The sequence below is a fragment of the Ursus arctos genome, unplaced genomic scaffold, assembly GCF_023065955.2.
Source record: "Ursus arctos isolate Adak ecotype North America unplaced genomic scaffold, UrsArc2.0 scaffold_33, whole genome shotgun sequence".
In the NCBI taxonomy this organism is placed as follows: domain Eukaryota; kingdom Metazoa; phylum Chordata; class Mammalia; order Carnivora; family Ursidae; genus Ursus; species Ursus arctos.
The window spans coordinates 5,964,302-5,987,071 of NW_026623019.1; the positions used below are offsets into that span (position 1 = coordinate 5,964,302).

Consider the following 22,770-nt stretch of genomic DNA (forward strand, 5'->3'; position numbering starts at 1 on the left):
ACCTGGAGATAAGTAATAGCTATCCTTCTTGGACAGGGCATGTACATTTCCAGCTCATCACAGTCCCAGTACTCTCCACTGATTCCTCAGCTGACACCTGGCTCCTCTCTCTCTTTTTATCTGTGTGGCCCCTGTATTGAAGAGAGTATCTGCAAAAGGACTCAGTTACCTGCATCCAGAGTTTAAGTTACCCCCAGCATGGTGTACGCCCATCAGTAGGTCATTTAGTCCTTCTGATGCTCAGTTTCTTCATTTCTTAAATCCAGGCTAATTAATTTCCAGGGCCCCTACCTGCTCCATCATGCTATGATTCTTTTATCATTAAAACAGTGATAAAAATGTTCTAGTACTGTACAGTTTTCAAAGATTTCATAAATGTACTTTTTTAATGGCCCCCATGAGATAAATACTGTGTTCTTATTTAAAGAGATGAGTGAACTGAAATCCAGAGAGGCCTTTTCTCCCTTTGCTATACAGCAGTGCTGTGCTTGCATTTCTCTTTTCTGGTATTCCCCAAAGTTGGTGCATTATGAATAAAATAATGAAATGTGACCAACTAGCATATATGAGATACAATATACGAGGTGTAATTCTAAGGCAATGGGACAGTTTCCATATGACAAACAAAAAATAATAGCCTTATCTATTTTTTTTAAACTTCATGTTTCTTATAAGATATTTTGGCATCCCAGGGAAGAAGGAGCTAAAACTGAGCTCATGAGAAGATTTTTACTCCTTTTCAGACAATTTATTCAAACATAAAATCTTTGAAGCAATTTTGTAATCAAGTCTGAAAACAATTTACAATCCTCAGAAGCAGTAAAGCCGAGACTACTTAGAATAAAAGGGTATATCTGCAGGGAATGAAGATGTCACTGGTTCCAAATACACCAGGGACTTTGGCTCTTCTTACATGGTCCTCTGAAAGGAGAGGAAGCTGGACTTCTAGCTAATGCAATGACTTGCTGTCTTCATGATAACCTGCAAGGCGATGGCAATACACTTGTGAAGTCACGTCCAGCAACCAGATGTTTTGCTTCATACAAGTGAATGTGAAGTTCCTGGAAACAAGACTGCTATACAGTGGAATTACTAGGAATCTGGCTTAATGATTTGCGTATGACAGAAAAACCAGAGCCCAGAGCTCATATTCTTACGCATTCAAGAAAAGTGTGTGAAGTGGAAGACAATTAAGATCATGACGCTAACCCAGACAAGAAGGCTAGGGGAAAACTTGGCATGTGATTCCATATTGCTTCTGATGGAAGAACATTGCTTAGGTGTTTTTATTATTGTGTATGTGAAACAGAGTAGTTATAATGCTCTTGTGAGTTAAGTGATGTATATTATTTTTCAGAAAAGACTTTGTAGGCTTGAGATGCTGACTGGGGAAAGGGCATCCTGAGCAGCATTAAAAAAATCCAAAATTGCATCTCAAACAATCAGCTCCCATCACTTCTCCTGCTCATCACTCCAGTAATCAACCACCAGATTAAAGATTTCTCTCCTTTTGGCCATAGTCCTCTCCCTTAATCCTTCCTAGGGCTCCTCCTCTGTGGCGAATCACTAGTGCCTCACACGGCTGTAGGAAGTCAAGTCTCCTTGATTATATTGTGGAGAAGCTTCGTGCAGACCGCTCTGCAGCCAGATGCTAGGCAGGAGGACACACATTGGAATTGTAACATATATCTCAGAAGGAGTAACATGATTTTGTCTTGTTTGAGTCTATCTCTTTGAACCTAGCTCCGCTAAGCTATTTTCCTTTCCTTGGGAAAAACAAGGACCCTTCTGATAGAGTTCCCAGGGCAATCCAGAGTTTAGGTCAAACTGCTTTCTTTGCAATCACTTGACATATAAGTGTATTATTCCTTTTCTGGGACCTCACATTCACCTCCTGAATGCGCCTCCAGAAAGATGTTTCACAAATGTTTTCTCTAAGAGTGTCCTCTTGATTCCTCTAATCCCATGTTATCCCCCTTTATACAACCCTGGTTATTTTCTTCTCTGCCATTGACTCCCCCAATTTTAGGGTCCTTAATTGGGTGGCAATTTTTTTTGCATATATATATAAAAATATATATATGTATATTTAATTTTATTTATTTATTTATTTATTTATTTATTTATTTATTTAAAGTATGCTCCATGCCCAACCTGGGGCTCAAACTCATGACCCTGAGATCAAGAGTCACATGCTTGGGGCACCAGGGTGGCTCAGTTGGTTAAGCATCTACCTTCAGCTCAGGTCATGATCCTGGGGTCCTGGGATTGAGCCCCACGTCAGGCTCCCTGCTCAGTGGGGAATCTGCATTTCCCTCTCTCTCTGCTACTCCCCCTGCTTGTGCTCTCTTTCTCTCTCTCAAATAAATAAATAAAATCTTTTAAAAAAAGTCACATGCTCTACCGACTGAGCCAGCCAGGTGTCCTGACACTTTTTTTTTTTTTTATTCCTTGCTCTGACCTTAGGAAACCTGCACCTCCGTTGTTTCTTTTTATGGTAGTCAAATTCTAACTCTTGAGTGGGAAATTCCTTTTAAGGGAGAGAAGAGACTCCTGGTCAAATTGGAAGAGTAAATTCATATTTTGACACACCTCCTCTGCTCCAAAATCCTGACGCAATAGATAAAACATAAAAAAAGAAATAAAAAACATTTCATTGAATCTTCTGTGATTGCAGTTCTTATTAAGTCATTAAATTTTAGAAATTTTATATGGTTCATCTTAAAATATAAATGGACAGTAAACACAAGAGAAATATCCCCACGTATCCGAAATGGACAAACAATGTAAGTGGTGGTTGGGACTGGAGTTACAGGTTTGCTGGATCTGGAACCAGGCAGTAGCAGCAGGAGCTTGGCTCTCTTGGGTAACAAGGACTTGAAATGTCTCATGAGAGTTGGAGGATTAGACACAGGATTGTTACTGAAGCCGGGTCTTGGAGTGAGACTCATAAAAGAAGATTGGGGGAAAAACTGCTACCAACAAAAGCTTGGACCCCATGCACCCTGGCACACACACGATTTGGGAGGAAGGAGGGCATAGACTTGATGGTTTGAGCAGCAACTGAACCAAACTGCCTGCTGACTCAGCGCTTGATTGGTGATATCCCAGTTGTCATCCCCAGGGCTTCTCTAACCTGTCCTTATGAGGCTGTGCTCTGGTTTGGGGTCTGTGGCACCAGGTGGAGGCACCTTCAGAACTCCTGGAATGAAGGACGGACAGCAAAGTGGGATCAAAGGAAAATGAAAACATAGTCTTTTCAATTTAAAACAAACTTACAGGGTCTCTTGGCTGGCTCAATCGGTAGAGCATGTGACTCTAGATCTTGGGGTTGTGGGTTCAAGCCCCACGTTGGGTATAGAGATTACTTAAAAATAAAATCTTAGGGGCCCCTGGGTGGCTCAGTCGTTAAGCATCTGCCTTCGGCTCAGGGCGTGATCCCAGCGTTCTGGGATTGAGCCCCACATCAGGCTCCTCTGCTGGGAGTCTGCTTCTTCCTCTCCCACTCCCCCTGCTTGTCTCTCTCTCACTGGCTGTCTCTCTCACTGACTGTCTCTGTGTCAAACAAATAAATAAAATCTTAAAAAAAAATAAAATCTTAAAACAAACCTGTAAATTAATGACTACAAACATGTGAAGGAATCTAATAGTATGAAAGACAAGATTTCATTAGGGATGAAACTAATTAATTTATTTAATGTATTAATTTATCTGACAAAGACTATGAACTATGCCTATTTAAGGTATTCAAGGAGAAAAAGAAAGGCATAAAATTCACTGAAAAAATAAATTACAGAATAAAAGTAACACATGAAATCTGAAATGAAAAAGGATGCGTTAGATAGAAATCCTGGAAAACAGAGACAATGAAAGTCTTTGCAATATAAAATTTCATACTTGTAGGGAGAATTAATGACTTGGAAGGCAATACGGAAGAATTCAGTCAGAGTGCAGCACAGAGAGACAGAGGGATAAAAAATATCTAAGTGTGTGGAAGGGATGATAGATTGAAATTGAGAGGGACCAGCATTGACCATTGTGTGTTTTCATGGCACGTTCTGACCCCATATATATAATTCTTAAAAGCAGGCCAGACAATGCTACATATATAATGAAAATCTACATATGCAATAGGATTATATAAAAATTGAAAGGACATGATAAACACCAACTTTCAGATAAACTGTTGCTTCCAAAATAGAACCAGGTCCAGGGTAAAAAATGCTTCACATTGCCACCATCTCACTGTTTTTTTGGCTTGTTCCCCCCTCCTTAGGAAAATGAGCATCTGTCTTCATATCCTCCGAGTTTCCTCTTGTTGATTATGCAGAGGGGGATCCTCTCTGGGATGTGGACAAATACAGACTGTTATCTGGTCTGTCGTTGCTTTTAGTAATACAGTCTTCATTACTAAAGAAGCTTTCTAGGGACGACTGGGTGGCTCTGTCAGTTGAGCCTCTGCCTTTTGCTTTTGACTCAGGTCCTGATCTCAGGTCCTGATCTCAGATTGAGTGCAGTGTGGGCTCTGTGCTCAGCAGGGAGTCTGCTTGAGATTGTCCCTCTTCCTCGGCCCCTACCAGCCCCACCCCTGTGTGTGTCCTCTCTCTCTCTCAAATAAATCAATCATAAAAAAGAGGCATACTAATTGTATCTATATTTCTTTTCTTTAAACATTTTGTAAAGAAAATATGGCAAAACATGACGATTTATTAGGGTGGCGTGCTGGGTACCTGAGCATCTGTTATTTTAGTTTCGTTATTATACTGCGTTATAGAATGAAAATATTTCATTTGAAAATAAATTTATAAAATAAACAAGAGTAAGAAGCCATGTAGCTCGTGTCAGTGTTGGGGGCACTGGTTCTAGAATCTGATTGCTCGGGTCACTCCCTCACGCATCAAATACTAGCTGCGTGATTGGTCCTCTCTCTCTGTGCCCCAGCTTCCTCACCTGGAAACTAGGTGTCTTCATGGAACCTACTTCATGGAGGTACTTGAGGATTAAATGAAAAAGATTATACACGTACACACAGAGCTAGAAGACTTGGGAAATACAGATATGTAGAAAGAATAAAACAACCTCATCCAAATCATAATAATATCTTCGTGGGTACCCCTGAGGTCTTTTTCCCTGTGGATACGCATATAAATATAACCCTAATAAATTCAAGTTCCTCATGCAGTTTTGGGTCTCCGGAAAGCAAAATCAGTATCCACAGAACTCAAATTCTTTATTGCTCCCTCTGCAAAACCACGAAGGGGTTGAACTGCATTTCTGTAGTAAGTTTTCATAGCTCTGTTTCTTCTGTTCCATCTCTTCAGACTCCATGCTCTTCCCCACCCCCTAGAAAACTCTCCCCCTTCCCCAGCTCAAGGCACCTTTTCTCTTATTGTGGAACATTATTATGTAGATCCAGTTGTCCTTTTAGATGGCCCTCCTTCTCTTTAACCCCTCTCTTTAGTTCCTCTCTCTTCATTATTCTGATTACATATCACAAAACTCAAAGAATTTGTGAAAAACAGAACTCTTTGCTTAAGGTCAGATGTTGATGGGGACCAGAAAGGTAGCTTGGGTATCATGGCAGCAAAGGCGTTGGGAACCCAGGCAGTAAAGACTGGATTTGCCCTGGAGGTGTAGGGAGGAAGAATGTGAGTATTATGACGTTATAATTTTTTATTGTATTTCCTATTAATATGACATCACACTGTTTATATTAATTTGAAAACAACTTTTAAACTTAATATATTACAAACATTTCCTTTATCTTTAATATTTTTCTATAGCACCATTTCCCTTGCATAGTTTCCCATAATATAGTAAACATTTCTCTATGGTTATTTCCAAGTTTTCGTTACTATAAACAAAGCTTTGATGAGTCTCCTTGTAGCAGTATGTATGTTTATACCTTAATTTCTAGAAGGACCATTGTTGCATTCGAAGATATATCAAACACCTAAGGGTTTTTCTGTAGTAAAAAAAAAAAAAAATTCAGCATGAGTGTTGTGAGTCACAAATGTGCTTTTTTTTTTTTTCCCAAGTATTCACATTTTCACTGAATGTCCTTAAGATAGCTACAATCCACAGAAATTCGGGGGGGGGGAGATTTTTGTTATAGGCGATTGTGTCAGCCTTCTTTGGTGAGATTTAAAAATAAAAGAACCTTTTCAGTGGCATGGCAAATTTGTCTTTAAATACTAGATGGATGCAGGATCATATAAAACTAATATCAAAGGACTCTTTTAGGGGTGCCTGGGTGGCTCAATCAGTTAAGCAAGCATCTACCTTCTGCTCAGGTCATGATCCCGGGGTCCTGGGATCAACCTGCATCGGGCTCCCTGCTCAGTGGGGAGTCTGCTTCTCCCTCTCCCTCTGTACCAACCCCGCCACCTTGTGCACACACACACACACTCTCTCTCTCAAATAAAATTTTGTTTAAAAAAGGGCTTTTTTTAAGAGGATGCTTTTGAAGGCTCTTGTGACAAGGGTCAGGAGACCCAGAGAAGGCAAAGGGACATTGCCTTTACTATGTTAGAAGATGTAGTCTGTGTTTCAAATAACAACTTTACAAACAGATTTTTGGATCACAAGACTTAATGTGTATACTTCGTAACAACCTTCAGTGGCTCCCTATTGCCACAGAACATTTGATCTTTACACCTGGTATTCAAAGCCTATTTACCTCTGCAGATTTATGACTTACCATTTCTCCTCGCGACCCGGCATTCCAGCCAACTGAGCCATATGCACTTACTGACCCTCCCTTGCTTTCCAACTGTTACCCCTTTGCTCAAGTTGCTCCCCCACTTCTGTTTGTTAAAATCCTATCCTATCTTTGACAATCAACTGTAACCTTTCCTGTGTCCCCTCAATTAAATATGACCACTTACTCCTATAAATATCAGAGGTACTTTATTCTGTATTTTAAAAATGATGACATCTATCAAGCAACTCCTAAATAGTGACTTTTACGCTATGCATTTTGCAAACGCTGTGTAATATAATCCTCATGACAGTTATATGGGCATCGACGTTAATTTTACATGTGCCTCTGTCCTGGAGCTTGCTCTTTCTCTGCCCGCTGTCTGAATGCAGAGAGAGAGAGTTAGACAAGGTCCTAGAATAACACTAGCAAACTACAGCCCACTGCCTGCTTTGTGTGTGGAGTTTTATGGCGACACAGCAGTGCCTGTTCATTTACATATTGTCCACGACTGCTTTTGTGCTCCAGCAGTAGAGTTGAATAGTTGCGACAGAGACCATATGGCCAACCAAGCCTAAAATATTTGTTCTATGACTCTTTGCAGAAAAATATTGCCATCCTCTGGGCCAAGAGGATGGTGGGACCCCCTGACAGAAGCATCCTGAGTCCCCGATTGGCTACGTTCAGCCCAGCATCCTGCCAACCTGAACTGACCTGTAAGGGAAGTTAGAAACAAATTTTTATTCTGTTAATGCATCAAAACTCCTGGGTTATTTGTCCCAGTCGTTGGCCTGGCCTCACTAATGCAAGAGCAACATAAACACGTGGACTCTCCCAGATGACAATCAAATGGTTCCTCTTCCTATGACCCCGGGATGTGGGAAGGTTGTTGCTGAGTTCTCTTACTGGCTTCTGATGCCTTTTAAAACTTACTGGTGAGTATGAGGGATGTTCTAGGATCTGAAGTCAGCCATGTGGTCCACAAATTAATGTTCATGATGGCAGCTGAGTAGCGAGTGATTTAATTGAGTAGATAAACAGCATAGGAAAAAAGATCCCAGTGATTGCTGAGGCAAGTACTTAGGTGATGGTTGGCGGGGTTGGGGGGGGGGAGGTCAAATTGGGAGAATCTGGGAGGCTCTTCTATGTGCTTGGCCCCTCCAGAGTTAGAGGAACTGATGCTAAAGCAGATACTGATTCGATTGCTATTTCTTTCTTGGAAGAGCAGTGTGTGATATCCTTTTATTCCTTCAGTGAAAAATGCTCGGGGAAAAAGGATCTCAAAATGAGATCAAGGTAAACTTTCCCAGGATCTCTGGGATACTGAAAGTGACTGGGGTGTCTTAATGGGAATTTGAATCAAGCTGAGGGCCATTCACAGCGTTATCTTTGGACTGGACTTTGTTTGGATGGGGAACAATCTCGTCAGCAATCTATACATTTTCCCCCAGTGGCCATTTGGGTTCCTTGCCCCATTGCCTTTCTCGGGGAGAATGAAGATGTTTATCCTCCTGCAGGTTTTGTTTCTTTGCTTTAGCAGAACATAGTGATCTTGGAACAATAAAGCCGGTTATAGATTAACTGATCCTGACGTCTCGGTTTCATGGAACCATCAAAGTCCAAGTTGGATAGCTATTGCTAAGATTATTTATGAGGGCCCTACCCAGATGTTTTCCATGCAAGGTGCAAGCTAAGTCTTGCTGACAACACTGCATCTTTCCTCCTGCTCCCCTATCCAGCTAGACCGAGGATTGCCAACTGGCATCAGCAGCCCACGTTCCTCCTACAGACATGTTCTGTTTGATCTGCATAGTGTCTTAAAATCAGAGTGATTTCATACAAAAGTCCAGGTTTAAATTTCTCTTAAAAATTAGGGCAGCCTAAAAATACTGGGCCTGCATTCCCGTCCACCAACAATAGTTCAGAGCTGGAATTAAATGGGCATGCACCTTCCAGCTGGATGCCGTTCCCAGCACTCTCTTAGCTCTGGTGTCCCTCGGTCTTTACATTACCTGCGTGACTCCTGTAGGCCTTAGAGTTACTGGCTGTCACTCCAGTGCTCCTTGCTGTCTCCTCTGCTTATCTCAATTTTTTTTTTTTTTAAATGAAAAGAAGGCTGGATGGGGATAACCTAGATACGCATCTTAGATCTACCATTATGTGACCTGGGGCAAGTCATTTGATATCTCTACGTTCCTTGTGTATAAACTGCCTAAAGCAAAAGATGGACTATTCTGAAGACTAACCAAGGTAATACATGAGGAATAGGCCTGAGTTTTAGGTCTTCACCTTCTCTTGCAGGACACTTACATCTGTTTCAACCTTAGTCACCTTGCATCCAGTCTTTTCACTCCTCCATTCCATAGTTTTAAAATGTTTTATTTACACACACACACACACACACACACACACACACACACACACCCGCCAAAACACGCTAGCACCTACCCTGTGCCTGGCATTGGGTTGGAGATTGAGGGGTTAGTGAGAACAGACTCAGTCCCTATTCTGATGAGACTTGCAGTTCTAATGGGGGAAGCAGATAAATATCAGGTAATCACACAGGTACATGTAGAATTGTCATTGGGACAAGGGCTATGTAGGAGATGACTTTCACATGAAGAGACCATGAGATGGGGCCTTTGATGAAGGCAGAAAGGTCAGATAAGGCTCTCAAGATCTGAAGGATAAGGAGTTGTATGAATGAAGAGGGGTTTGAAGAATATTCTAGGCCGTGAAAACAGTACGTGTAAAAGTTCTGTGGAACTTTCAGGAAACACAGAGAGGATGCGGTGCTAGAAGAAATCCCGTGAGTCAGGTGCAGAGGGAATAAGGAAGAGTGGAATATGTGGCTGGAGAGGAAGGTAAGATCAAATGACATTGTAGGCCATGCTTAGGAGCTCTATCTTTATCTTAAAAGCAGTAGTAAAGCCATGGAAGGTTTCAGCAGGGGGCTTTCCAGAAAGGTAACTCATTCTGTAGTGTGGAAATCAGATGGGAAGAAATATCAGATTGAATCCTATGAAAGTTTCACTTCCCAGATTCCACAGTCCAGATTCTTTTTGTCCTAGAAGATGGCCATTTCATATGGTTCCACCTGATAGAGTGGATGCAGGGTAAACCAGTTAGGGGACTGGGGAGAGATGGCAGTGGTTTGGACTAGGATGGGGTATTGGAAATGGAGAGAAAGGGACAGATCTGATAGATATGTACAAGGTAAACTCAAGGAAGCTTAGTTATGGATTGGTGTAGGGTGTCAAGGACGATTCCTGGACTTGTGTGCCTTCATGGGAAGTGGTGTCATGCTTGAGCAGGGTGGATGGCACATGGCCAGGTTTGGTGAGCAGGGATGATTCCATATGGGTTCAAAGTGCCTTTGGAACAATCAAGAGGAAATGGCCTCTGCAACGTGTCTCTACAGATATATCTTGCCTTGGCTTTAGCTGAATTCCAGGGGGCACTGAGCAACCCTAGACTATAGTAAAGTACCAGCTAGAGATTTCACATCATGGAAATTTTATAAGTTAAGGCCCTAAACCTATGTGTGGTGTAGACTCAGAGTGTTGGTTTTCCTAGGTGACTTTTCATACCCTCTCAGACCCTCAGGCAGATGGTATGTTCATGAAGGGAGTTCAGTTTCTTTTTCTCCTTTAGGTCTAAACCCACAATTTTTTTTTTTTTTTGGTAGGCATTAGAAATCTATCTCCCTTCCTGTAGGGGGTCTATAACTTCATCTGAAGCCCTATGGCCTCCTCCTGGTATCAGCTCATATTTATTCCTCTGACTTGATTTCAAGCCATTCTTGGCACCCCAGGATTCATTTTTTTCTTATCAAACTTGGGTATGTGGAAAATAAATTTGTTACATTTTGTCTAGTATTTCTATGCGGTGAGGGGCCCGTTGGGTCAGCTCAGTGGGCTGGATGGTCAGAAATGATGTAGTAAATTTTCTATACATATTAGTAGAATGGTTTTATAAAGACATATGACGTACTGTTCTGTCATTTGACATAAGAATACACCTCTTGTCACAAGACAGATAAATCCTGCAGGCCAGTTGCCAACTGACCTTGCTATTAGGCTTCAAGCTCATGGAATCTAAAAATGTTTATGTGACCTGGGTCCTGTTCTTGAGTTCCAGGGCTGGGGCAGCTGGTTCTCAGGAGCCCAAGAAGGACATCTTTGATCTCCAGCCCTCACCACAGGGCTTGGCACCAATAATTGCTGAATCAATATCTGTATAATTAAACAGGAGTTGGAAAAAAAATCATACCTGGAGAAGATGGAACTGTTGGCATAGCCTTCATGATGGAATAAAAATTCTGGGGTTAGGACGGAGAGTTGTGGTCAGGATGTTTTTTTCTAGACCCAGAATGTTGTGTAATCTCAAAATAGAATCCATCTTACTGTTTTCCGCCTCTCATCTATTCATGAAATATAGATGACAACAAAGCTGTTTGAAGTCCTTAGACAACATCTTTAGGGAAGATTCATTTTCATTCAGATGTCATCTATTGACTATTCACTATGTCTGAAGTTTTTCTTGCTAGGGTTCTATGAGGTAGAAATTGATGTCTAAGACCCAGGCTCTCCCTTTAACTACTTAACAGCTTAATGATAGAGGATGGGGACAAAAGTATATAATCAACTAAAATAAAAATACACCTTATCAAGTGCTTTCAATGTGCCAGGCAGTGTGCTAAGAATTTTACATGGGTTAGTTTGTTTAAACCTGTGAAGTGGAACTATTATTGTGTCCATTTTGCCAATGAGGGAACTGAAACACAGAAAGGTTAAGAAATGTATGCAGGTCACACAGCAAGAAAGAGCCAGAGCCAGAATTGAAACCCAATCATTCTGATCCTGGGCCTCAAGAATTAAAATATTCTGCCATACAGAGGCCCAAATAATCCACTATGGAAGCTGATATGTCCCCTGAGAGATATTCAAACTTTGGCTGATGGCACAAAGGAAGGGTTCAAGAAAAGTTTTATGGAGAAGTTGTGGCATTCTGATGGTGATGGATGAAGAGGTATCTAGAGGTAGGAAATTGAGCAAAGGCAGAGTTCAGAAGAAGGTACTTTGGCATGTTTGGGAAACTGCACATAGACAGTCCAATGTGGCTGTGTGTGGGTTATTTGTGTAAGTCCGGAAAGGAGAGTTAGTTTTGACTTAAATTTCGGATAAACGGCCATGGAACAGGAAGTGGGGAGAGAGTGTGCTGCATTTTTCTCACTGTTGGTCATAAGTAACAGTAAAGCCTGCAAGCAATCAAATCCTCTAGAATCAATTTAGATGACTCTGCTTTGGAGCGGTAGTGAGGACTCTACCTCAAAGAGGAAACTAGATGACTTCTGAGATTTCTAAATCTCTAAATTTCTAAATCTCTAAATTTCTAAGAAGCAAGACTTCTTAACCTTTGGGTTCTAGACTCAGGGATGGGTATCAGGGATCCTAGAGCCTTAGGGAATTATGGGGAAAGTTGAGCATTGCATGAACATGTGTACGTACTTCTTGTCTAGCAGAATGTGGTTCACAAGATTCATCTCTTGCTCTAAGCGTTCATGGTCAAAGAAATATTGCAAACCACAGCTCCAAGGAAAAAAAGCCAGCAACAATCTCAATGGGGCCTTCCTTGGAGCCAGGAACTGGAAACAATGCCCCACTATGCGCCCTGAAGCTTTGGGATCAAAACCGAGTTTGAGTTCCGCACACAAGCAGAGCTTTCCACAGAAGTATCAGCCCCGCACATCAGCAGAGGCCTGCCTTGGTAAGCCTCTGTCCCAGGACTGCAGGTGACCTGGGTTAGCAGGCCCAACTGGGGAAGGATCAGGGAAGGCACATCTCACTAAAAGTGTCAATAGGAAGTGGATCACTTTTGAGCTCCTGTCCCTAGAGGTTTACAAGGGTAAAAGGAAGCTACAATTTCCAGGAAGATGACAGCTGTCTGGAAGGATTTCTACCACTGCATTTTTAACCCAACCCACCAGAGTCACTCAGCATAAAACAGGCTTGACAGCAAGGCAACTTGTGGGCAAGGCCTGTGAGAAAACCCTTCATTTCCTCCTGTTTGTCAAGTCTCGCCCAGCAGGCCCTGCCATCACAGACGCCGGCTGAGGTGACTAGGGTGGGAAGGCAGGAATGCCAGTGACGAAAGCAAGGTTTCCAGGCAGATCCCTTGATTCACAGAAAGAGCTGTGGTGGAGGCCGGTGTGGTCATTAGTGGCGTGTTTTGCATAATGATATTCTTTGATAAAGAGAGACGGAGTCCTGTGTGCATGAGTCAGGACTGGGACTGTCTGCGCGTAACAGAAAATTGAAGACAACAGTGACTTACAGATGATAGAAAATTCTCTTTCTCAGATAGAGCCAATCTGGAGTCGACAATCTAGGACTGGTTGGGCAACTTCGTGCTCAGCAGGGACCCAGGCTCGCTCTCGCTTGTTCCTCCACCAAACCCAGGGAGCTACTTTGATCCAGGGGGCTCCCCAGCCTCCAGCCTGGAGGAAGAGGAAGAGGGGAAGAAAGGAACCTGCTTATTTTAAGGACACTTTGAGGTCACAGTTCTGTTTGGTGCCATTGTGCTGAACACACTGACTGCAGCTAGCGTGGACATGGTTGGACTCTGGTCTTCCACTTGGGCATCTGAGTGTCCAGAGGAACACCGGGGGCCCCATTCCATCTACATGTGGACAACTAGATGTCTCTCTACATAGTGTCCTCAGAAAAGATGGAATATTTTGATGTTGTTTGATAACTCCAGAGACCTTAGCAAACCTGGGTCCACCTTTTTTCATTTAGTGATCTAGTTGTTCCTCACCTGCCATGGAGGGCAGTCTTTGTTAGGAGGAGCGGGAGAAGCAAGATGTCTTCATTTACTCATTCACTCATTCATGTATTCACTCGCTCATTCAGGTGTCAGCACTGTTGCGTCAGAGATGGTCAGCTGTCCACCACTTTTATGCTTCCTATTCAAAGTGTAGTGTTATTTCTGAAAAGTGGTTGTCCTGCCAGAGGCGAGGTGTCTCAGCCCCCAGCCTCGAGGTGGGCCCGTCTGACCAGCTTCCACCAATGCAATGTAAAGAGAGGAGATGTGTCCCTTCTGGGAGGCTGTGCTTAAAAAACAGACATGCTGTCTCCAACCCCTGTTTTCCTGTCTACCTCTGGAAGCAGGAGACCCCGAGGCCTAGCAGATGGCAGAGACCCCTGTGGAGGGAGCTTGGGCTCTGGCATCCCAGGGAAAGCTGCCCACCAAATACCCACATTGGACTGTTCCATTAACAAGGAATCACTAGCAGCTTAAGCTTGGTACGAGGATGTGCAGCCTGCTTTCATACGACGATGGTTAGCTCAGCTCCCACATCAAACAGAACTAGATTCAAATGCCATGTGCAGTACTTACTAGTGCTGAGATTGTGATTTCAGGTCATTTCTCTTAATCTCTGACTAATAACCTCTCTTTCCTCATTTATAAGATGTGGCTTAATTTATATACTACCTTTGATATTTGTGTGTGTGTGTGTGTGTGTGTGTGTGTGTGTGAGATGCTGGCACCTAGTAAATGCTTCAAACATGTTAATTATTGTTTTCTAAAAAATTCTTATTCTTATAATCACATACTGTTGGGCTCCTCTTTTTCTGTTTAATAAGGTAGCTTTTGCTGATTTAGGGAACAATCAACAAGTTTCAGCTTATTTACTTTGTTCTTCTCTTGTGTTTCTCAGGTTGTGGGTCTCTCTGCTGATGCTCATCGATGATTCTGTATTGCAGATGTCTCCTTCCCCACCACTTTTTTTTTTAAGATTTATTTATTTATTTATAAATAAAGAGAGCACAAGCAGGAGGAGCAGTAGGCAGAGGGAGAGGAGAAGCAGACTCCCCGCTGAGCAGGGAGCCCAATGCAGGGCTCAATCTCAGGACCCCAGGATCATGACCTGAGCCAAAGGCAGACGCTTAACTGACTGAGCCACCCAGGTGCGCCTCCTTCCCCACCACTTGGTGGTAGGTAGAATTATGGTCCCTGAAGTTGTCCCTGTTCTAATCCCTGCATACTGTCAAGATTCTACTTTACATGGCAAAAGGAATTTTGCAGCTGTGATTAGGTTAAGGATCTCCAGATGGGGACATTATCATGGATTACCCGAGTGGGCCCTTGAAATCAGGAGGGTCTTTAAAGATGGGACAGGGAGACAGAGATTCAGAGGAGATCAGATGACAGACAGGTGCTGGAGTGCTGTGATTGCTGGCTTGGAAGACAAAGAAGACCATAAGCCAAGGGGTGCAGGCCACCTCTAGAGCTGGAAAAGGCAAGGAATGGACCCTCCCCTAGAGCTCCCCTAGAGGGAGCACAGACCTGCCAAAGCCTTGGTTCCAGCCCAGCACAACCCACATCAGACTCCCTCCTACAGAACTGTAAGTAATGAATTTATATTGTTTGTCATTAAATTTGTGGTAATTTGAAGCCAAATCCCACCCTATCCCTAACATGCTGTGTTGCAAAGTGCATGTGAAACTCTTCACAGATGTGGGAGGGAAGTTCCCAAAAAGGAACCATGGTGCCAGGACAAGAAAGGTGGAGTCACTGGCCACGTGAGCTCTCCCTGCACCACACAAGGAAAGCCACTTCAAGACCTGGAGCTTCACCAGGAGGATGCCCCCACCCTCCATGGATACTCCTCAACTCCTGGCCAGACTTCCCATCTTTGTTTGTGTCATGGATACTTCATGGTCCACCTCTGCCCTGGCCCTGTCATTGTGAACTGGGAGCCTGCCCAATCCTACAGTAAGTGACCTTTAAGTAAGAGCATGTCTCCTGTTTTCCCGTTGGCAGGGCTCTGGCTTTGAACTTGAGCAACACTGGATTCCACACTTGTGATGCAAGCTGTGGGATGTTCTGGCCCCTTCTGCCCCTTCCAGACAGCAACCTAAAAGGGCCACACTGGCTTTTTTTTTTTTTTTTTTTTTGGTTGAAATTCACACTACATAAAATTAACCATTTTAAAGTATATCACTTAATGGCATTTAGTACATTTGTAATGTTGTGTAACCATCACCTCTACCTAGTTGTAAAACATTTTCTACGCCCCAGAGGAGACCCTGTTCCCATCAAGTAGTCACTCCCCATTTGCCCTTTCTCCCAGGCCCTGACAACCACCATTTGCTCTCTGTCTCTATGGATTTACTTAGTCTGGACATTTCATATAAATTAATATGATATATGGCTTTTTGTGTTTGGCTTTTTTGACTTAGTGTAGTGTTTTCAAGGTTCATCCAAATTGTAGAATGTATTACTATGTCAATTCCTTTTCATGGCTGAATAATATTACATCATATGGCTAACCACATTTTGTTTATCCATTCATCTGTCAACGGATACTTGGGTCACTTCCCCTTTTGGCTATTGTGAATAATACTGCTATGAACATTTGTGTGTGAGGGTTTTTTTTTTTTTAAAGATTTTCTTTATTCATTTGACAGAGAGAGAAAGAGAGAGAGAGAGAGCACAAGCAGGGGGAGCGGCAGGCAGAGGCAGAGGGAGAAGCAGCCTCCCTGCAGAGCAAGAAGCCCGACGTGGGGCTCCATCCCCGGACCCTGGGATCATGACCTGAGCCCAAAGCAGACGCTCAACCGATTGAGCCACCCAGGTACCCTGTGTGTGAGTTTTGTTTGAAGACCTCTTTTCAGTTCTGCATGGACCTGTGTTTCATATCTCTAGGTATATTCCTAGTAGTGGAGTAACTAGGTCACCCTGGCTTTTGATACCTGCTTATTCTGTTATCAAAGATAAATGCCTCCAATGCCATTAAATTATTCATGTATAGGACCTTCTCCAGGTGAAGAGTATGTGGGGGATGTGCTGATTCCACCACCACACTGCTACCATCAAGCATGTTGTCCTTTGCTATCTTTGTGGTGGAAACTATCAGGTGCATGACATCAGTGGTGGCCTGAAATTAGGGCTATAGTCTGCATCAGAACCCAAGACACCTCCTATCACCCTCTGACATAGTAAATGGGTTAACCTGTGTGTTCATTGAATAACTTCCTCAATGACCATGTGAGTTCTACAAGGGCAGGGATTTGCTATATTTTGTTCACATCTCTATCTCTAGTGCCTATGACAGGGCCTTGATCAGTATATGTGAATGAACATTTGAAGGAATGACCATCAGTGTTCTCTGATTTCACGTCTTCTCTCCCCTTGAGGTCCTAACCCTAGCAGCTGGGTTCATATCCCTGAATTATTTAGTTAAATGGCATCTTTGTTTCCATTTTTTCTCAAAAATACCCTAGAGTACAGAGTAGGTATTCTTTCCTCACTTAGATGAAGAAAATGATGATCAGAGGTATCAATTTTTGCCAAACAACTTGGGTAGGGTTGTGACAAAGGAAGGTCAGGGTGATATATTATTTTCCCACGACTGTAACAAATCACCACAAACTAGGTGGGTTAAAGCAACAGAAACTTATACTCTTAAAAAAAAAAGAGTTTATTTATTTGAGAGAAGGAGAGAGAGAGAGAGACAGCACAAGCAAGAGTGGGGGGAGGGGCAGAGGGAGAGGGAGAAGCAGACTCCCCACTGAGCAGGGAGCCCAACATGGGGCTCGATCCCGACACCCTGAGATCATGACCTGAGCTGAAGGCAGACGCCTAACCAACTGAGCCACCCAGGCGTCCCAGAAACTTAAACTCTAATCATCCTGGAGGCCAGAAGTCTGAATTGAGGTGTCAACAGAACCCAGGCTCTAGGGAAAATTACGGCCTGCCCTTCCAGCTCCTGGAGTCTCTAGGCTTCCTGGGCTATGACAGCATGGCCCTGATCACTGCCTATTTTCACATGGCCTTTTCCCCTGTGTCTCTGCATGTCCTTTTCTGTCTCTTATAAGGACAGTCTTCAGTGGATTTAGAGCCTGCACTAATCCAGGATGATTTCATCTCAAGATCCTAAACTGAATTCATCTGCAAAGACCCTTTCTCCAAATAAGGTCACATTCTGGGGTTTGGGTGGACACATCTTTTGGAGGCCTCCACTCAGGCCACTACACAGGGGCAAACCCAGGAGAATGTCTACTGATTGAGCTTTCTTTCTGGGTCCCTGATCTGTACTCCAGCCTTCCCAGTGTGTTCACAGAACACTGGCAGGTATTATGGAAAAGAGGGTTGCAGGTAAATGAGTTTGGGCAACTCTGAGTTGAACAAAGCTAGGCAGGAATTTTCTGCTGTAGGACTTCTCAGACTCCTTAATATGCTAGTATACATTGTAAATCTTCGCGAGAGGAAAAAAAATGGAGGACTACCCAAATTCCTTTGATCTGGAAATCCTTTAAAAGAGAATTAGTGAAGAACAATGGAGCTCTCACAGGATGAGGCTGCCTAGAATACAGGTGGGAAGTCTTGCTCCTCTCTTTCTCATCTTTCCCTCAGGGTCGGGAGGGACTCCATTCTTGAGAGATTTTCCATCAGAAATGGTACAAATCACCCCCAAAGAGGCTAAAGTCAAATGGCATGGAAAAGATACAAAAATAAAATGTCTGACCTATTCTTCTCATCCGTAAATCTCTAATTAAAAAAAGAAAAATCCACCAACTGCTTAAATATCCCATATGATTGCCACCGTGATGGTGTCTCCCCTAGAAGACCATGTTGGAAGTTTGAAGATATTTGCTAGGATCACGTGCCTCTGAGAAATCAACTGCCTTGTGCACGTGGACCCATTCTAGTTAGAGAGACAGAGATTCATAGAGTTTTAGAGCTGCAAGAGGTCTTAGAAATATCTTTTCTAACCCAGAGATTTTACAGATAAGGAAACAGAGGCCCAGAGAGATAAACTAGTAGGCAGATCACCTGTTCAAGATCACACAGACAACCAGTGGGAGAGCTGGTTCTGGAGCTTTCACCAACTGATGTTGAGTTCAAGGCTTTGCTACCCCAGGCTTCTTTTTAAATATCCTTTTAGAAAGAAAAACTATTCTGGGGCACCTGGGTGGCACAGCGGTTAAGCGTCTGCCTTCGGCTCAGGGCGTGATCCCGGCGTTATGGGATCGAGCCCCACGTCAGGCTCCTCCGCTATGAGCCTGCTTCTTCCTCTCCCACTCCCCCTGTTTGTGTTCCCTCTCTCACTGGCTGTCTCTATCTCTGTCTAATAAATAAATAAAAAATCTTAAAAAAAAAGAGAAAGAAAAACTATTCTATGGATGATTCACTAGAAATGCAAGGATAGTGTGGATTTTCTCATTACTGAATGTTCTGCCAAAAGCCTTTTGGCCTCAACTATTGATTTTGGAAATTATTTCCAACGTTTGCTAATCCACTTACCTATCTTCATTCAAGTGCAATGCAATCGACAGAATTTAATTTTTCTTTAATTATGCAACATTTTGCAGTGGGTAAGGCCCACCTCTCTGACCATTAGCCCCTGTCTCACATCTGACCATGGACTAAATGTCGATGGGTATCGACTGAGCAGGAAAGAGATTAGTAACATTTTATAAGAGATGTTAAACCTTCACTGATTTCCTTTTGACATTTTTAGTTGTGTGGTAGGATGCTATGAACAAGAATAAGGCAACTGAAAGTAGAAGCATCAGCAAAGATAGTCTGGTGGAAGCAATTGGTCCAGTTTTCCATAAAAATCATTCCATGTGCCCTTTATGGCATTAATGCAAAAATTCAGCCAACATACATTATAGGGCACTGTGCTGAATGTTCGGTGATTTGTGATATGCCATAGAAATGATTGGTTTTTAAAAAGGAAATCCTTCATATGGACTTGTTTAATAGCCACTGGGTAGTATTTTTGTAGAGTTTAAGAAGCTATTAAGTGATGTCTTAGAGGCTGCTGCCAGATCAGAGCTTTGGTGTCATCTTTTTCTTAGGAAAGAGTGATTCTCCTGAAGGTCAAAGTCATGGGGATGGATGAGTAGCTTTCGCTGCGTCCAGCTGGGAAGAGGTGGGTTAACTAGAACTCCTGTGTTCATGAGGGGGCCTTGGAAAGTAAGAATGAGATGTAACTTCAAGGCAAATAGCTCCCATTCCCTCATCCGTCTGGCAGAGAGGTCATTTCCCTGCTGTCGGCCTTTAAAATCAGGGCTCTGTGGTCCATAATATCAGGTGTTAAATATTTATGGATCCTCTCCAAGAATGAGGAGGGACCTCTGATAGTAGCAGCTTATTGTCTGGAAGGCAGACAGCAATGAGCTGGTCTAGGAAAGGCTCAGGGTTGCCCAGAGGTTTTGCAGCCCATGTGGGGTGTCTGCACATGGCAGATACGAGGGTCCCAGTCCCTGCTGCTGCCTCTGACCACTTGCGACCATCTGACCCCTAGATGGCCTCCAATTTGCTCTCCTGACTCCTGTGGTTTGTTTCACAAATCTCAAAAGTAGGGCATGGTGGGGAAACAATGCCACTAATTAAGAGGGCTGGGTCTTTGGATTCAAGGGAACTGAGGGTTTGCCTGTGTCTATCTCAGGGCCTTTGTCCTATCTGTCAGACTTTCCTCCAGGTCTCAGCATGAATGTCACCTCCTCAGAGAGGGCCTCCTTGTCCCCCTAGATGTCCCACAGCACCTCCTGGCATTCATCCTTTAGCTCATTACCCTGGGTTATCTTCCTCAGGCTCTGATCTCCACCTGAAGTCATCTTGGTTATGTATTTCCTTATGTGTGATTGGCTCTGACTTCTCCCACTAGGCTGGCAGGCATAGCCACTGTATCCCCAGTGCCCACCAGGGCCTGGCACAGGAGAGATGGGAGCAGAGTCTCAGAAGATCCCATTAGACTAGATACAGGGGGACATGTCTTCTTTTTGGAATCTCACACGTCTGGACTTTTTCTTTAGAGCTCTTAACACTTTGTAATGAGATATTGGTGGGATTATTTCCTTCAGGCTTGTCTCTCTTAGTAGGGCAAGGATTCATGACCGTTTTGTGCCTTTGTGCCAAGGTTTGCTTTGGTGTCTGGTGAAGCCTTTGGACCCCTTCTCAGAATAATGTGTTTGAATGCATAAAGTAAACTACATAGGATTATAAAGGAAATTGACTATATTGGAGTAGAATCATCAAAGTGTTAAAATGTAAATTTGTGATATAATTACATGTGCATCTTCACTAACACATTTCATAACAAAACCTACCATAATTTCCTAAGTAGTGAGAAGCGTAATTGGTTTTTTGAGACGTCTGCAAAAACTGTAATGGTAGATAAAAATGTCCATCATTCGTGTTGATGACAGAAGCACAGACACTTTTAATAATGCTGTGGTTTGTTGCCTACATTCATGATGGAATCAAATGCCAAATTACAGTTAGAGATTAGTGAAAATAAAGATTATTTTTTTCCCCATCTGAGTTCCCTGACTCCCTAAAGTCTATGTACAGATTCTACAGCAGTCCATGGACCCCAGGTGAAAAATTCTTGAGCTAGAATATATCACTTAAGTTTGGTTCACAATTTTTATCCTAGCACCTAACACAGAGTAAGTACTTCCTACTTATTTGTGGAAGGAAGGGAGGGAGGAGGAGAGGGAGGAAGGAAAGAACATTCTTCTTTGGTTCTCATAATGTTCTCAGAAGAAGGTTGCTGAATAAATGAGTGAATGAATGAGTGATTCCTGCAGGTAAGGCAGTAAGCTAGTCATTAATAAATGAGAGTATCCTCTTCCTCCACCAGTTCCAGTAATGATTGCATCTTAAGTGAGGTCCTTTGTGTACTATTGAAACCCACTGAGTGCCTCACCCAGAGCTGACACAGAATATGTACTTGGGTGATGAGATGACAACCCCTACACTGTAATTTATTAGGTATAATGGGTCAGTGCTTTAAGACCCCTGGCAGACCAATCAGCTGACTCCTTGGGCTGTCTTGGACTCTCAAGAACACAGCTTTTGTGGGGCCCTGCCTTTTACCATGACAGCACCTCTCAGTTCCAACCAGCCCTATCATCACACCTGCCCTTGGTGAGTTGTTTTGGACAGACCCCTTTTCCTGCTTGGTGGGAAGAGAAGGTCCGTGGGACAGCAGGCTCACTAGGAATTTAGCTCTATCCTCTGATAGATTATTTTGGTCTCTCATGAATATCTACTGGAAGGATTAGCGCTATGTGAATTTTTTGCTCTCATGGTGCCTTACCAGTCAGCAGTTACCGACAGGACGTACATGAAAACTCAGGGCTGGCAGAGGCAAAATCGAATTCATTATTCAGTGCTCAGAAAAATTCCTAATATATCAGCAGTGCAGATGCCAACATGCATCTCTTGGTAGCAGACACTTCTTAAAAATTTTGGAATGCTTTCTAAGACTGTTAAGGATAAATGAATATTCATGAAAGTGCCATAAAAATGAAAAATCTATTTCTTAATAGGGAAAAGACAAATAGCTTGGGGAAATAAACAGCAATTCTGTGGCTGTAAAAACTAGATACTCCTCATGGACCTGCATTATTGTAATTGCACGGTGGAATCCATCTTTCTGTGTTATCATGTGGATCAAATAGTAAACACGCTCCTCTGGTCCCCACCCACCCTACCCCCCAAGTTGATTGACTTGTTTCACGTGATACTAAGTGGTGACTAATTACACCTTTCTGATTACAATGCCTTGCAAACAATAGTTTGGGGCTAGAGATGCTTGTCCAACTATATAATCATCTAATAATCTTTCCTCTCTTGAGGTATGTGGGGTCTGTGCTTTATTAAATAAGGTAGCCACGGTAATGGAATATGGATCAAGCCATGGAAGAAAATGGTGTCTCTTCTTGTTGAGCTCCATAACATTCCTGGCTTATTCTACAGATATGGGATTCAGTGGACTTGTGGATGCAGGATTCTCATATTGCTTCTTCCCCTCCATGTGGGGTCAGCGCCCTCCTGTTCAATGATTTCCCTGAATCTGTGGTTTTCTACCTTGGTTGCCCATTAGAATCCTCGGAGTGATTTTTATTTATTTCTTTTAACCACACATGCTCAGGCCTCACTCTGGAAGTTTATAAAAGCTTCCCAGATGATCACATTAAGCAGGGTCTGGGACCACTGCTCTAAATCCCCACCAACTCCTCTGGATGGCTTCTGTTCCAATC

The 22,770-nt window shown here is 42.9% G+C and overlaps 1 long non-coding RNA gene across 1 annotated transcript in view; it reads left to right on the plus strand.

Moving 5' to 3' along the window:
- The window catches only part of LOC123002140 (uncharacterized), a 134,600-nt gene that overhangs the window by 29,119 nt on the left and 82,711 nt on the right, over nucleotides 1–22,770 (plus strand). The window contains exons 3-6 of the long non-coding RNA XR_007189837.2: nucleotides 7,305–7,635; nucleotides 14,424–15,111; nucleotides 15,222–15,481; nucleotides 16,177–16,343. This is a non-coding gene — a long non-coding RNA (uncharacterized LOC123002140). The remainder of the gene's footprint in view (nucleotides 1–7,304; nucleotides 7,636–14,423; nucleotides 15,112–15,221; nucleotides 15,482–16,176; nucleotides 16,344–22,770) is intronic.